Genomic DNA, 5965 nt, shown 5'->3' with positions numbered 1-5965 from the left:
TTGTATACCTTGTGAAAAAGGAGCTATGATTGAGCATAAAATTACAAAAATTGAGATCTTTCTTTCTTTTTGTAAATAATTTTTATTAGTTTTTCACAGTTACCTTTTTACAAATAAAAACAAATACCTTTTCACAAACCTCCTCTTTGAGATTCTTTAAATCTCTGGACTTCCCTCCATATCCTCTTCTGGTTCCTTATATTAACCAATTTCTTCCGCATATCCATTCTTAAACTTTGCCCATGATTATTTCCCTTAATTTTATCTAATTTTCTACTAGTTTCACGCGTTTACTTAAAAGCCGGCCAATGTATCAACTTGTTTACGGTATTTTTGCACATAAACAATTCCCACTCTTTTTAAAAAATTCTCATTTATCGTAGTCTCTGAGTTTTGCTGTTAATTTTGCCATTTCTGCATACGGTAGTTCATTAGCTCAATCTGCCATTCTTCTTTCGTCGGTATCTTTTCTTCATTCCATCTTTGGGCTAACAGTATTTGGGCGGCTGTTGTAGCATACTGTACATAAATATTTTCTTCTGTTCTTCTGTCCACAGAACAAAAAAGGAGATCCTTCAAACCTCTCTTACTATTTACACCATACAAATAACACATTCATTTGTTCATGCATGCATGCACACACGGGCACGCACACGCACACACGCACAGAGCCTTCTTATCGAGCACTGTAGAGCTGTACTGTATCCAATGGTAGCTGCTGTTGACGAATAGTGATACAATTTTTAGATGTACTTTGCAGCTGCCAGACACTTCTAACCATAGGAGCTTAGCCACAAATGGTAGGAAATGGAGCCAAGAAGAACACGTTATCTGTTTGCAAAACTGACAAAAGTCTCATTGTGGTAGGATTGGGGAAAACAAAGGATGCACCACATTCTGGTAATGCAGAACTAAATGCTCTCTAAAATCCTTTTAAAGGCACATACAGGGATTTTCAGTTCTGGAATTTAAGAATTATGTTACAGTGGTTCCTCCTATTACTAAAATTTTAAGACCATAGGAGGCTGTCCTACACCAGATTTGTTTGTCTAGCCCAGTATGACTGGCAATAGCTCTCCTGGGTCTCTGGAAGAGGTATTTTCCTTTCCCTACTACCTGATCCTTAAAAAAAAAAAAAAACTACAGAATCACAGAATTGTAGAGTTAGAAGGGACCAAAAGGATCTTCAACAATTATTTACCTGGAACAAAGAGAACCACAAACAAATATAATTTCAGGCCAAAGAAAAGGCTGAACAACTATGAAGACATGATAGCTGAAACTAACAAAATATTATTGCATATTGGGCAGGATGTGTCCTTGTACTAACAGTCTCATTAGCATGAAAAATAAAACTACTCTTGATATACCTAGAAACAGACTGCACTGGTTTCACCTTCTAGATGCTATCTCACTGACAAGGTGGAATTTCTGCCCCTTTATCTCTCTTGTGTGCAACAGTGATTGGGATGGGAATATATGAACACCAGGACTGGCTTGCAGAATCAGAACAAAAACATAGCTAATCTAGCATTTGTGGGAAGAGCCATAGCTCAGTAGGAGAGCACATGTTTTGCATGTAAAAGGTTCCATGTTCAATCCCTGACAATTCTAGGGAGGCCTGAGAAAGACTCCTGGCTGAGAACCTGAAGGACCACCGATTGCACATGCTAACCAGGGATGGGACACTTGTTGCCCTCCGCTAGCGCCGGCCATTTTTGGTGCCCATAGATGGGCAAAGCGACACCAGAAGTTGCATCTACGCAACTTCCGGTGTTGTGCGGCTGCCGATCCCGGATTTCTCCGTGAGAGACTTGCCAGGTATGGACTCCCAACTCCCATCACCCCCTGCTACCACGACCAACAGTTGTAGTCCAACAACATCTGGAGGACCACAGATTCCCCAACCCAAGTGTAAACTGGATAAACCAATTGTCCAGGACAAGGCATCTTACTAACATTACAGGCTAGCCAACGTTGATCAGAGAAGCTCACAGGCAGGGTGGATTTGATTTAAATCAAACTGATTTAAATCACGATTTAAATCACGATTTAAATCACTAGTCAGTAAGGCTTGATTTAAATCATAGTTTTCTACATAAAGACTAATTCTTGCTCGTATAACTTTAATATGCAAGTAGATCAAGATTTTTAGAATAACAACTTTTCATATTAGTTTTTTATCCCCCAGTTTAATAGGTTAATCATATTTGGACAACTTTACTGTTGTACTTAGGAAGGAGAAAAATAATCATTACCTTAATAACAACAATTTAAATAGATTTATTCAACTGAAACAAGAACATTACAGCATATGTTATTTGCTTAAACAAACATCCATGTTTGTTAACTAATTTGGCTAAACAAAAACAAAATATATATATTTTAAGAAACTTAGACTGCCAGCCCAGCCTACACATGAAAAACTTAAATACTGTCTATTCCAAACAATCAGAAAAATATTGTTTCTATTCTGTTCAGTGAACTTTTTGAAACTTAGCACTGAAGGGATTGTTTCTGTATTCATAGGTTTGTAGAACAATAGGATTAAGGTCTTTTTCTCAACTCTGTTAATGTTATAACATTTTTGCTGTGAAGAAGAGGCATGTGATCTCTGTTGAGTCAAATTCAGTTTTGAGAACTGCAAAAATAAACCAAGCCTCTGTGATAATATCTTGTAGGCAGAGAAACTGCCCAATAATCTTACAAAAAACCTCTGGAAGAGCATGACATTGTGAATGGATTAATGCAGGCATCCCCAGACTTCAGCCCTCCAGATGTTTTGGACTACAATTCCCATCTTCCCCGACCAGTGATCCTGTTAGCTAGGGGTCATAGGAGTTGTAGGCCAAAACATCTGGAGGGCCGCAGTTTGGGGATGCCTGGATTAATGGAATTTATTTACCCAAAAAAAAAACATATACAACCTTATTCTACATAATTTAAAAACTAATCTTTATTTCATGATGGAACAACCTTTGGATGGTAATATATTTTCCTCAAAAAGCATTATTTTTTAAAAAAATCCGATTTAAATCAAAAAAATCGATTTAAATAAAAAAAATCCGATTTAAATAAAAAAAATCCGATTTTTTTGATTTTAATCATTGATTTTTATCCACCCTGCTCACAGGTCATGGGGGAAAGCGCCAGTCTTTCTGTTCCCAGCGTCTGGCACTCAAAGACACATACCATTTTTAGATTTGACCTAAGATTCAGTCTCTATAGTGCTCTTGATGCAGCAAACAGCTTCCAGCACTAGCTTCAATAATGTATGCTTTCCCTTTTAGCAAAGCAGCTTGGCCCCGTGAGAGAAATTGCATTGTCTGCTGTTTGCTACTAAAAAGCTATTTGTGGTGAGAATTTATTAAGGGCAGTGCAATGGTCTTAGGGTTTCTAGGCCCCTGCCTCTCCTTTAATCTTTGAGCCAAAGCTCTTAGCTTCTGCAGCAGGGTCCATTAGCGCTTCTTCGTGAGCATTGCTAACAATGGCTTCCTTACTGGGGGTATCACTAGGATTACGCTCCCTGCCAGAATCCTCTGGCACAAGAATCACTGTGAGTCAGAGCAGGAAAATAATTAACCCTCATGATACTTCTCTGAGGAGTGAATAGAATACATAACAAGCTTTATGGGATATTGAATGAAATCTACTCCTGGGGGGGAAGGCATTCCATGGTCTTTATTATGCTTAAGAATTAGGATGTGGCTGTTCCTGGGCAGAACAGGTCTCCGAACTCATCTCACTCCAAAATGGTTCCTCCAGTTTCCATTTAAACAGATGTGTGCCACTATTTGCTAACCACATCTTATCATGGACTTTTAGGAGGTCAAAGTATGCTGGAGCATTCTCATCAGCAGAGACACCTTATTGTGCTCTCAAGAATCCAGTTCTCCAGTTTCTCCAGGCAATCTTGTAACAGAAAATTCACCTTAGAGCACCACAGCAAATTCAAGTTCAACAAGGGCTGTGAATTAGTAGAATTCTTACACATTAGCACCTACTGTAAATGGTTGCCAGTTTTCGGTGATTAAAAAAATCTGTGTTACATGCATATGTGGTGCCTAGCTTTTGTCTTTATCACCACTTTTTTTAAAAAACGAAGTTCTCAGTTCTGCATGGAAAACTACCGGTATGCATGGGAAACTGTGGGAAACTATGTTGACATCCACATTACACATTTGAAGCATTCATACAATTTTAACAGCCATAGCTTCATGGAATAGTGGGAACTGTAGCTTAAGAGCTGTTATGAGACCCCACAGAGAACTTCAGTTCCCAGCGCCCATAACAAACTACAGTTTTCAAACACCACACATTTTAAACACATTTATAGCACACTAGCTGGCCCTGCCACACGTTGCTGTGGGTCCCCAGTTCTGTTCCCTGCAAACCTGAGCTATCCATCCCTGTCCTGCCCCCACCCGCAACGCAGGCGAGTCCCCAGCTCTGTTCCCTGGCAAACCTGAGCTGAGGTGTTTTGGAATGTGGGTAGCTAGGGGCAGGATCCCGGCATGGCCCTTTGTGTAGGAATGGCCATTCTGACAGTTATAGCATATTGGTTGCTGAGACGCAGGTTCGGCCTTCTATTTCTCAGGATGCACTCTGTCTCGCCCTTGGAGATGCAGCTTCTGGGTTCTATTTCCCAGAATGCCCGGCAGTGTCTGCTATCTGAATTTTGAGGTCCACAAAATGGGGTTTTACCTTGCGCTGGGGTGTCATCTGTGTACACAAATAGTATGTGGACACTCAGTTAGTCGCATGTGATGTTGTGTCCAAATTTCATTGGCATTGGTCAAGTGGTTTTGGTGAGAGGTGGAGACCAACCAACATGCCCCTTTTACATTTTTGTGTATATAGATGTATAGCACATGGTGTGCTCTGGTCCATGGAGTCACAAAGAGTCGGACACGACTAAACGACTAAACAACAAAAGCAGCAGCAGCAGCAGCACATGGCTTCCCCCAAAGAATCCAGAGAACTGTTGTTTGTCCCTCAAAGAGCACCCTTAAAACTACAGATCCCGGGGTTCTTCGGGGCAAGTCATGACTGTTAAAGTAATATAAGAGTGTGTTAATTGAATAGTGTGGATGTGACTTATACCCTGCACCACAGTAGCTACAGCGACTAATGAACCAACCTGGTACAATTTTTAGACAATCACCGTGCTAAACTAATTCCTATGGATTCCAGAGGTGTGTGTTAAAATTTTTCATTGAGGAACAGTTAGGGTCAGAAGTGCAACTTGTGAGGGCGATGCGGGTGTGTGGGTGGGTGTGTTTGATGTCACGCGCATGAGCATCACGCCTCCCTCCCAAAGCCGGACAGAAGCTTCCTGGGCTTTGGGAAGGAGGCGCCAGGGGAACATTTAGGGGACTAGCCTAGTCCTTCTAGTCCACTGATCGTACATCACTGGTGGATTCCCATGTTTTGTCAATGCCGCCTAGAGTGGCTGGGGAAATCCAGCCAGATGGGCGGGGTATAAATAAATAAATAAATAGATGATGATGATGATGATGATGATGATGAAAATGCTTCTTACAGATATCTCACGTTTATTCTGCCCATTCACTACCGTACTTTTCAAGGGACATCAGGATCTCAAATTGTGGTACAGCTTTGTATGGGCTGACCTTGTGACCTAGTCTAAGGCTACCAGTATTTAAAAGATTTTGAAAGGGGGACTTTTAGCAACTGAACCATAGGAAAAACCCTGCTGGCTCAGACTAAAGTTGCCTCTAGCCCAGGTTCCTGCCTCCCAGAGTGGCCAATCAGGGTAAAAACAGAAGTCCGGTAAGCCTACAAGCAATAGTGCTCTCTCACTGCTGCTTCCCAGCAGCTTGTATTCCATTGCATGCTACCATACCATACTATAGTATCAATATAATAATCAGGCTAACAGCCATGGATAGAGCTATTCTCAGTTAAGTTGGCTATTCCCCTCTTAAAACCATCTAAGCTAGTA

Source organism: Zootoca vivipara, chromosome 3 (assembly GCF_963506605.1).
Source record: "Zootoca vivipara chromosome 3, rZooViv1.1, whole genome shotgun sequence".
Taxonomy (NCBI): domain Eukaryota; kingdom Metazoa; phylum Chordata; class Lepidosauria; order Squamata; family Lacertidae; genus Zootoca; species Zootoca vivipara.
The sequence above is the reverse complement of the archived record's forward strand: the minus strand, read 5'-3'. Positions refer to the sequence as shown.